A 12,590-nucleotide genomic window follows, 5' to 3' on the forward strand; every position below is an offset into this window, starting at 1 on the left:
TGCAATGATCTAGCGTAACATGCATAAAAATGATGAACAGTGGCTGAGCCACAACTACTATGTTAGCTATATGATCATGCAAAGTAATATGACAATGAATGCTCAAGTCGTCAAAATGGAAGTGGTGGAAGTTGCATGGCAATATTTCTCGGAATGGCTATGGAAGGGCCATAATAAGTAGGTACAATGGCTGTTTTGAGGAAGATATAATAAGTCTTTTGTGTGATAGAGCATATCATATCACAGGGTTTGGATGCACCGGCGAAGTTTGCACCGACTCTCGAGGTGAGAAAGGGCAATGCACGGTACCGTAGAGGCTAGCAAATTGCGGAAAGGTAAGAGTGCGTATAATCCATGGACTCACATTAGTCACAAAGAACTCATATAATTATTGCAAAAGTTTATTAGCCCTCGAAGCAAAGTACTACTACGCATGCCCCTAGGGGGATAGATTGGTAGGAAAAGACCATCACTCGTCCCCGACCGCCACTCATAAGGAAGACAATCAATAATAAATCATGCTCCAACTTCGTAGCATAACGAGAGACTATACGTGCATGCTTCGGGAATCACAAACCTTAACACCAATATTCTTACTAACCACAACCGTTTACTAGTACCTCCCACATATTCCATCTCTATATCACAAAACTATTGCAAGGAATCAAACATATCATTTTCAGTGATCCACAAGTTTTATGTAGGATTTTATGACTAACCATGCATTTGACCAATTCATGTTGACTCTCTAAATAGATATAGGTGAAGCATGAGAGTTTAATTCTTTCTATAAAAATCATGCTCTAACAAATATAATTGAGGAAAAAGAGCATTCTTCAAATAACGGTTTTCTATGTGAAGAGAAATAGGCAATCCAAACTTCAAATGATATAAGTGAAGGTCATGAAGCATTCTATAAAGCCATACTCAAAAGATATAGGTGAAGTACAATGAACATTCTATAAATCAACCATGGACTATCTCATACCAGAATGGTGCATAAAATAAATAAAAATAAAAAATAAACACAAAAGACGCTCCAAGATTTACACATATCACATGAACGGAACGAAGACGAAAACATACCGATACTCGTTGAAGAAAGATGGGATGCCTTCTGGGGCATCCCCAAGCTTAGACACTTGAGTCTCCTTGGGGTGCGTTGGCCATCCCCAAGCTTGAGCTCTTGCCTCTCCTCCTTCTCCTCGTACTGAGACCTCCTCGATCTTTGATCACTTCATCCACACAAAACTCAACAAAAAGCTCGGTAAGATCTGTTAGTATAATAAAGCAAATCACTACTCTAAGTACTGTTGCAAACCAATTCATATTTTTTTTGCATTGTAGCTACTGTAATATAACTTTTCCATGGCTTATACCACCAATAGAATCGGTATTTTCATCTAAACAAGCAAAACAATTCATCAAAAATAGAATCTGTCTTAAATAGGACAGTCCGTAGCAATCTGAGCATATACCATACTTCTGTTACTCCAAAAATTCTGAAAAATTAGGATAAAATAAAAAATTTGTATAGAAAGATTGTGCAAAAAGTTTCAAAAAGTTTCGACGTCTAGTAAAAAAAAGAAAATTCACGCGCTACAGCCAAAGTTTCTATTTCTACATCGCACATACCAACAAACAATCTAATCATCCTAAAGGCAAATATTGGCACAATAATTTTACAATACAAAGGATTTGTACAAGGGGATAATTATTTTTGTGAGAACTTTCATGAAAAATTCTACATTGTTTCCATGAGCATGAACATAAGTGTTCAAGGTCGACCCTCACTTCTCCAATGCATAAATTCCAATCGCTTCTCTTTTATGAAAAAGTTTTTAAGTTCCCCTCTATATTTTTTGTTTTTAAACTTTATAAAAGCACTCAACAGAAATAAATGACTCTCTAAACTACCGGGTTGTCTCCTTGGCAACGCTTTCTTTAAAGCCATTAAGCTAGGCATAAAGTGCTCAAGTAATGGATCCACCCGGATCCCAAGGTATATCAAAGCCAATTTTAATTAACATTGATTTGGCATTTAAAGTGATCACAAAGCAACATATATCATTCAATGATGAAGTCTAACTCTCTTCCTATGCATCGGCATGTCATACAAGAACAATTCATGCACATCAAGTAAAGGCCAATACATAGCATAAGCAGTTTCTTGCAATTTTGTCATGTTGGAAACATAGAGAGGTGGAGATGTAGTCCCTCTCTCATAATAATTGCAAGTAGGAGCAGCAAGCACATTCATGTTACATTCATCAAAATTATCACTTGCAAAGGTAAAAGGTAACCCATCAATGTAATCCTTAATAAGTGCAAACTTCTCCGATATAGTGTAGTTGGCAGAATTCAAAAAGATAATAAGACTATCATGTGTGGGTGCAATAGAAAAAATTTCATTATTAATATAAGGAACTATATCAAGTTAATCCCCATAAGCATAATTCATATTGGCATCCCGACCACAAGTATAGCAATTATCAAGTTCATCAAAAAGGGATATTTCGAACGAATCAATGGGTTCATAGCAATTATCATAGCATTCATCCTTCGGCAAGAACAAAGGGAAATTAAACAATGTATGAGTTGAAGAGTTACTGTCATTAGAAGGTGGGAACGGGTAGCTAATCCACTCTTCCTCCTTTTGTTCATCGCTCTCTTCATCATCTTTTTCATCCAATGAGCTCGCGGTTTCATCAATTTCTTCTTCCATAGACTCCTGCAAAATATTAGTCTCTTCTTGGACAATGGAGAATTTCTCAATAAATGCATCAATATCGTAATTAAATTTATAATTATCATAGCAATATTTAAGGATAGCAAAATTTTCAGCTCTATAAACTGAATCATCGAAATCTTCAAATTTATCAAACAAAGATTCAATTTGATAAGCACCCTTAAAAGCAACAAATTCTTCTACCATTCCACATCATAGTAATCATATCTACCATTAGCATAAGAAGCTAAGGTTTCATTTTCATTAAATTTGCATGAAAAGGGAAGGTGTGGAGTGTTCATCCTAGAGCAACAAGTATAATCATATCTCTGGCATAAATTCCAAGCATACCAATGCAACATATCAATTTGATCCCATAAAAGTTTCCCTTTTTCTGTCAAGCGATAATCCCTAAAGTGTTCATGTTGATCCAATGTTACTCCCATTATCAAGTTGAATGGGGTTTTCTCAGGATTATCAAAGTAGTGCATAATATTTTTCACATAACGAGCATTGAGGGTTTTAGGAGGTTCCCCATCTCCATGAGTAGCAAGTACCACTAATTTTTTTGGTGTTTCGTGTTCCATATCCATAACTAAAGATAGAGAACAACATAGAACAAGAAATAAAAACTACTTAGTGATAAAGCAAACAAGCACACACAAGAATATTCACCCCATGCTATTGCTCCCCAGCAACGGCGCCAGAAAAAGGTCTTGATAACCCACAAGTATAGGGGATCGTTTGTAGCCTTCTTCAATAAATAAGAGTGTCAACAAGGAGCTAAAGGTAGGACAAATATTCCCTCAAGTTATATTGACTACCGATACAACTCTACACACACTTGACATTTGCTTTACCTAAAACAAGTATAAAACTATTTGGCAAGAATAAAACTATGATGGTAGCTGGAACTGCGTCTCTATTTCCCTGGAGAGGGAGGGATGATGTAGCACATCGACGGTAGGTATTTCCCTCAGTTATGAAACCAAGGTATCGAACCGGTAGGAGAACCAAGCAACGCAACGTAAGCAGCACCTGCACACAAATAACAACACCTCACAACCCTACGTGTTAAAGGGGTTGTCAATCCCTTCCGGGGTACGGCACCTCAAGATAGGCAAACAGACGTGAGGTAAATTGTAGTAGATTGATAGATCGAACGCCAAATAAAATAATAAAGATAACACGCAGCAAGGTATTTTTGGATTTTTTGGTTTAATAGATCTGAATAAAAATGCAAAGGAAAAGTAGATCGCAAGGCAAATATATAAGAAAGGAGACTCGGGGGCCGTAGGTTTCACTAGTGACTTCTCTCGAGAAAAATAGCAAATTGTGGGTAAAAAATTACTGTTGGGCAATTGATAGAACTTCAAATAATTATGAAGATATCTAGGCAATGATCATTACATAGGCATCACGTCCAAGATTAGTAGACCGACTCCTGCCTGCATCTACTACTATTACTCCACACATCGACCGCTATCCAGCATGCATCTAGTGTATTAAGTTCATGGGAAAATGGAGTAATGCAATAAGAACGATGTCATTATGTAGACAAGATCCGTTTATCTATATGGCGATAGATATAGATCTCGTATTTTTATCCTTAGTAGCAATGATACATACGTGTCGGTTCCCTTTCTATCACTGGGATCAAGCACCGTAAGATCAAACCCACTACCAGGCACCTCTTCCCATTGCAAGATAAATAGATCAAGTTGGCCAGACAAAACCCAAATATCAAAGAAGAAATACGAGGCTATAAGAGATCATGCATAAAAGAGATCAAAGAAACTCAAATACTTTCATGGATATAAAAACATAGATCTGATCATAAACTCGAAGTTCATCGATCCCACCAAACACACCGCAAAAAGAGTTACATCATATGGATCTCCAAGAGACCATTGTATTGAGGATCAAGAGAGAGAGAGATGAAGCCATATAGCTACTAACTATGAACCCGAAGGTCTACAAAGAACTACTCACGCATCATCGGAGAGGCACCAATGGAGGTGGTGAACCCCATCCGAGATGGCGTCTAGATTGGATCTGGTGGTTCTGGACTCTGCGAAAGATGGATGAATATTTCCTCGACTCCCCAAGGGTTCTGGTATTTTTGGGGTATTTATAGAGCAAAGAGGCGGTCTGGGGGGCACCCGAGGTGGGCACAACCCACCGGGGCGCGCTAGGGCCTCCTGGAGCGCCCTGGTGGGTTGTGCCCCCTCGGGGCACCCCCAGGTGCAACCAAGGCCCATTGCCTTCCTTCTGGCCCATAAAAAATCTTCGTAAAGTTTCGTGGCATTTGGACTCCGTTGGATATTGATTTTATGTGATGTAAAAAACATGGAAAAACATCAACTGGCACTTGGCACTTGGCACTATGTCAATAGGTTAGTACCAAAAAAATGATATAAAATGACTATAAAATTATTATAAAACATCCAAGATTGATAATAAAACAACATGGAACAATAAAAAATTATAGATACATTGGAGACGTACCAGCATCCCCAAGCTTAACTCCTACTCGTCCTCGAGTAGGTAAGTGATAAAAAAACAGAATTTTTGATGTGGAGTGTTGTTCATCAAGTCATATCATATTCTTTTCTTTATAGCATGGACATTTGGACTTTTATGTGATTAAAAGCAATAGTCTAGTTTTGACATAATAATTTAGATACTCAAGCATATCAACAAGCAACCATGTCTTTCAAAATATGAATGCTAAAATAAGTTATCCATATCCCATCATGCTCAAACATTGATCCATTCATGAAACACACTCGAATATTAACTACAACCAAGACTTGAGCATGATCATATTGCCTCCTAGTTGGTGCTTTTATGAGAGAAGATGGAGACTCAAATTTCAAAATAAAAACTGCATAAAGTAAAAGATAGGCCCTTCGCAGAGGGAAGTAGGGATTTGTAGAGGTGCCAGAGCTCAAAGCGATTTTTTTAGATAAAAACATTTTGGGAGGTTTATCCATCCCACCAACGAAAAAAACTTAGAGTTCCCAATACTTTCCATGCATAGATATATCATAGGCGGTTCCCAAACAGAAAATAAAGTTTATTCCTTTTTCCACCATAACTTTCACTTTCCATGGCTAACCGTATCCACGGGTGCCCTCCATACCAACACTTTCCAAGGAATTTATTATTTGACAACATAAAGTAAATTCATTTCTTTTTGCATTTCGGGACTGGGCATCCCTAATACCATTGCCTTACTCTCGTGCAATGACAAGTGAATTAACACTCATCTAGCATGGAAAATATTAGCCACCCCTCACCGCTCCGCGAGTGAAACAAATACACAAAAGATAAGTTTATTTTGAAAATTAGAGATGGCACATGCAAAATTTCTTAGAATGGCAAAAGAATACTGCAAATAGGTAGATATAGTGGACTCATGTGGCAAAACTGGTTTAAAGGATTTTGGATGCACAAGTATAGGTCATACTTAGTGCAAAATGAAGGCTAGCAAAAAGATTGAGAAGCGACCAACCAAGAAACGAATAATCTCATAAGCAAGCATTAAGCATAATTAACACCGAAGAATGCATCAAAAGTAGGATATAATTTTCATTACACGATTATTGACCTTCGTGCATGCATAGGGAATCACAAGCCTTAACACCAATATTCTTACTAGAGCATAATTACTCATCAAGATGACTCACGTATGACATCATCACATCTCAAAACTATTAATAAGAGTCTAGTTTATTTTGTCCAATGATCTTCATGACATTTTCTTTTTCTTTATCCTTCTTGGATATCTATCACTTTGGCACTAATTTTCATGTGTTGCTTTTCATAAGCTCAAACAAATATAAGTGAAGATCATGAGCATAACAAATTTTCTTTCTCTCAAAATAGTTTAAGTGAACCAAGAGAGAATTTGTTCAAAATTTTACTAAATCTCAAATAAATATAAGTGAAGCAAGAGAGCATTTCTTCAAAAATAACAAAGCATACCGTGCTCAAAAAGATATAAGTGAAGCACTAGAGCAAGTCCTAGCTCATAAAAGATTTAAGTGAAGCATAGAGAGCAATTCTAACAAGTCATGACATAATTTCGGATCTCTCAAAAAGGTGTGTCCAGAAAGGATTGATGACTTAAAACAAAAAATAAAACAAGAAAAGACACATATCATACAAGACGCTCCAAGCAAAACTCATATCATGTGACGAATAAAAATATAGTCTCAAGTAAAATACTGATAGTTGTTGGAAGAAAGCGGGGATGCCACTCGGGGGCATCCCCAAGATTACTTGGTTGCCCATTCTTGGATAATAGCTTGGGATGCCGGGGCATCCCCAATATTAGGATCTTACATCCTTCCTTCATCCATCGTAAGATAACCAAAAACTTGAAAACTTCAATCACACAAAACTCAACAAAGCCCTCGTGAGATCCGTTAGTATGAGAATAATAAACTACTACTAAAACTGTTGTATCAAACCAATTCATATTTTTTGTATTATATCTACTGTATTCCAAATTTTCTATGGCAAAAACTCATCAAATAAAACCATAGAGCCATCAGAATGAGCACACAACACAAAGAAAACAGAATCTGTCAAAACAGAACAGTCTGTAGCAATCTAACTATTTCGAATACTTCTGTAACTCAGAAAACTCTGAAAAATTAGGAAGACCTGAGAAATTTGTATATAGATCTACTGCAGGTGGAATGGGTATTTTATCTCTACCTGGTAAAAAACGAAAATTAATTTCATGAGCGTAAAAGTTTCTATTTTTTCAGCAAGATCAAACAACTATTGCCCAAGAAGATCCTAAAGGCTTTACTTGGCACACACACTAATTAAAACATAAAAAACACAATCATAACAGTAGCATAATTGTGCTAACACTCAAGAACAGAAAGCAAAAAGCAAAAATAAATTTTATTCATTGGGTTGCCTCCCAACAAGCGCTATAATTTTACGCCCTTAGCTAGGCATAAAGTATGGATCTAAGTTTTGTCATCTTTGGTTCGATATCCATAAGATGTCCTCATGATTGATTCATAGGGTGGCTTAATTATAGTTCAAGGAAAGTGTTCCATGCCCTTCCTCAAAGGAAAATGGAACTTAATATTGCCTTCCTTCATATCAGTCACGGCATCGATAGTGCGTAAAAACGGTCTACCAAGAATAATTGGACAAGACAGATTGCAATCAATATGAAGAACAATAAAATCTATGGGCACATAATTCCTATTTGCAAGAATAAGAACATCATTAATTCTTCCCATAGGATTTTTAATAGTAGAATCTTCCAAGTGCAAATTCAAGGAACATTCTTCAAGATTGGTAAGACCAAGCACATCACATAAAGATTTCGGAATTGTGGAAACACTAGCACCCAAGTCATACAAAGAAAAACACTCATAATTTTTAATCTTGACTTTGATAGTAGGTTCCCACTCATCATACAATTTTCTAGGAATTGAAACTTCTAATTCCAATTTTTCTTCAAAAGCTTTCATCATAACATCAACACTATGTTTAGTAAAAGCTTTATTTTTTTCGTAAGCATGGGGTGAATTTATCATGGATTGAAACAAAGAAATACAATCAATCAAAGAGGAACTATCATAATTAAAGTCTTTGTAATCCAAAATAGTTGGTGCATCACTAGCTAAAGTTTTGACCTCTCCGAATCCACTTTCATCAATTTTCTCAACAAGATTTTGACCCTCCGAAATATTGGGACGCCTTCTACCTGAAGTTGACTCTTCTACAGTCCCTTTTTCATCATTCTTAACTCTACTAAACAAAGAATCAATATAAGAAACACCAATCATTTTTAGATCTTCATAATCTTTGCAAGAATAATCACTAGAAAAAGCTTTTTCTAAAAATTCTCTTTTAGCTCTAAGCATAGCAGTTCTTTTCTTACTTTCATCCATAGAAACATAAGGAGCTTTAATTGATTCATCTAATTTAGGCTCAAAAAATTTCATCTTGAGATTTTCCACATCATGAGCAATTCTATCAACACTTCTAGAAAAATCATCAATCTTATTCAACTTTTCTTCTATGGAAGTGTTGAAAACTTTTTGTGTGTTGATAAATTCTATAATATTATTCTCAAGATCATAGGTGTTCCTAATATTATTGTAAGATTGATTTCCATAGGAATTACCATAATTGTTAGAGGAATTACTAGGAAAAGGCCTAGGATTAAAATTACCTCTATAAGCATTGTTGTTGAAATTATTTCTAGAGATAAAATTCACATCAATAGCATCACTATTTTCTCAATCAAAGTTGACAAAGGCATATCATTAAAATCAATAGGAGCACTTTTACTAGCAACCAATTTCATAAGAGCATCAACTTTATCACTCAAAGAAGAAATTTCTTCAAGCGAATTAACCTTTTTACTAGTAGGAGATCTTTCGGTATGCCATTGTGAATAATTTGCCATGATATTATCTAACAATTTAGTGGCTTCACCCAAATTAATATCCATAAAAGTACCACCCGTGGCGGAATCTAAAAGATTACGAGAAACAAAATTCAATCCTACATAAATTTTTTGTATGATCATCCAAATATTTAACCCATGAGTTGGGCAATTCCTTAGCATCATTTTCATCCTTTTACAAGATTGTGCAACATGCTCATGTTCAAGTTGCTTGAAAATCATGATCTGGGTTCTAAGGGAAATAATTTTTGAGCAAGGAAAATACTTGGTGATAAAAGCATCTTTGCACTTATTTCAAGAATCAATACTATTGCGAGGGAAAGAAGAGAACCAATTTTTTGCAGAATCATGCAAAGAGAACGGAAATAATTTCATCTTGACCACATCATTGTCCACATCTTTTTTCTTTTGCATATCTCATAATTCCACGAAGGTGTTAAGATGGGACACGACATCCTCATTAGGAGTACCGGAAAATTGGTCTTTCATAATAAGATTCAGCAAAGCGGTATTAATATCACAAGTCTCCGCACTAGTGGCGGGAGGAGCAAGCGGAGTGCCAATAAAATCATTGTTGTTGGTATTTGAGAAATCACATAACTTGGTGTTCTATTGATTCATGATGACCACACAACAAGATTGCACTAAAAATAGATCCGGCAAGAAAAACGGTGAACGGAAAAAGAGAGATGAATAAAGCGGCAAATTTTTGTGAAGTGGGGGAGAGGAAAGTGAGAGGCAAATGAAGAATAATGTAAATTGCGAGGGGATGAGATTTGTGATTAGGAACCTGGTTATGTTGAATATCCTCCCTGACAACGACGCCAGCAATTCTCCTTGATGGTAGCTGGAACTACGTCGGTATTTCCCTGGAGAGGGAGGGATGATGTAGCGCAGCAACGGTAGGTATTTACCTCAGTTATGAAACCAAGGTATCGAACCAGTAGGAGAACCAAGCAACGCAAGGTAAGCAGCACCTGCACACAAATAACAACACCTCGCAACCTGACGTGTTAAAGGGGATGTCAATCCCTTCCGGGGTACGGCGCCTCAAGATAGGCAAACGGACGTGAGGTAAATTGTAGTAGATTGATAGATCGCATGCCAAATAAAATAATAAAGATAAAATTCAGCAAGGTATTTTTGGGATTTTTTGTTTAATAGATGTGAATAAAAATGCACAGGAAAAGTAGATCGCAAGGCAAATATATAAGAAAGAAGACCCGGGGGTCGTAGGTTTCACTAGTGGCTTCTCTCGAGAAAAATAGCAAATGGTGGGTAAACAAATTACTGTTGGGCAATTGATAGAACTTCAAATAATTATGATGATATCCAGGCAATGATCATTACATAGGCATCACGTCCAAGATTAGTAAACCGACTCCTGCCTGCATCTACTACAATTACTCCACACATCGACCGCTATCCAGCATGCATCTAGTGTATTAAGTTCATGGAAAAATGGAGTAATGCAATAAGAACGATGACATGATGTAGATAAGATCCGTTTATCTATATGGCGGTAGATATAGATCTCATATTTTTATCCTTAGTAGCAATGATACATACGTGTCGGTTCCCTTTGTCACTAGGATCAAGCACCGTAAGATCAAACCCACTAGCGGGCACCTCTTCCCATTGCAAGATAAATATATCAAGTTGGCCAGACAAAACCCAAATATCAGAGAAGAAATACGAAGCTATAAGAGATCATGCATAAAAGAGATCAAAGAAACTCAAATACTTTCATGGATATAAAAACATAGATCTGATCATAAACTCGAAGTTCATCGATCCCAACAACACACCGCAAAAAGAGTTACATCATATGGATCTCCAAGAGACCATTGTATTGAGGATCAAGAGAGAGAGAGATAGAGAGAGAGAGTGATGAAGCCATCTAGCTACTAACTATGGACCCGAAGGTCTACAAGGAACTACTCACGCATCATCGGAGAGGCACCAATGGGTGTGGTGAACCCCATCCGAGATGGTGTCTAGATTGGATCTGGTGGTTCTGGACTCTGCGGCGGCTGGATGAATATTTCATCGACTCCCCTAGGGTTATGGTATTTTTGGGGTATTTATAGAGCAAAGAGGCGGTCCGGGGGGCACCCGAGGTGGGCACAACCCACCGAGGCGTGCTAGGGCCTCCTGGCGCGCTCTGGTGGGTTGTGCCCCCCTCGGGGCACCCCTAGGGGCAACCAGGGCCCATTGCCTCCCCTCTGGCCCGTAAAAAATCTCCATAAATTTTTATGGCATTTGGACTCCGTTTGATATTTATTTTCTGCGATGAAAAAAACATGGAAAAAACAGCAACTGACACTTGGCACTATGTCAATAAGTTAGTACCAAAAAATGATATAAAATGACTATAAAATGATTATAAAACATCTAAGATTGATAATAAAACAGCATGGAACAATCGAAAATTATAGATACATTGGAGACGTATCAAACTACGAGTACTTTGCGAGAACAAAACTACAGATAAATTGCAAGGTAATAAAAGTAGATAGATTGTGTCAATAAGAAAGTCATTTGTCCCTAGGCAATCGATAACAAGTACCGGTAATCATTCTTGTAATTTTATATAAGGGAGAGGCATGAGCTAACATACTTTCTCTACTTGGATCCTATGCACTTATGGTTGGAACTCTAGCAAGCATCCGCAACTAATAAAGATCATTAAGGTTGTGAAACCCAACCATAGCATTAAGTATCAAGTCCTCTTTATTCCCATACGCCATACCCCACTTACTCGGGTTTAAGCTTCTGTCACTCTCGCAACCCACTATAAGAGAACCATGAACATATTGCATCACCCTACAGCGAGGACCCCTCACGTTTGCGTGAGATGGAGGGCACTGTAGGATAGCATCATAAATAAAATATACAATCATACCAACCAAGATCACGATTAACCCACGGGACAAAACGGATCTACTCAAACATCATAGGATAACCATAGATCATTGGGAAATAATATATGGAGTTGAGCACCATATTTAAGTAGACATTACATCAGGGAGAAGAGGTGTTACACCGCTGCATGGAGGGGGAGAGAGTTGGTGTTGACTGTAGCAAGATTGTTGATGTAGATCGCCGTCACGATCCTAGCCCCGACGGCACTCTAGCGCCACCAGGAGAGAGGGGGAGAGAGCCCCCCTCCTTCTTCTTCTTCCTTGGCCTCCCCCTATAGATGGGAGGAGGGTTCCCCCTCTGGTCCACGGCCTCCATGGCGGCGGAGGGGAGGGAGCCCCTCCGAGATTAGATCTATCCCTCTGTTCTCTTCTGGTTCGCGTTCCCCAGATCTGGCTGAAAACCATTTCTTATATTCCCGGAGATCCTTAACTCTGATTGCGCTAAGATTTTAACACAATTTTTTTTCCGGATATAAGCTTCCTTGCG

Source organism: Triticum urartu, chromosome 4A (genome assembly GCF_056163025.1).
Source record: "Triticum urartu cultivar PI428250 chromosome 4A, HENAU_Tu73, whole genome shotgun sequence".
NCBI classification, from domain to species: Eukaryota; Viridiplantae; Streptophyta; class Magnoliopsida; order Poales; family Poaceae; genus Triticum; species Triticum urartu.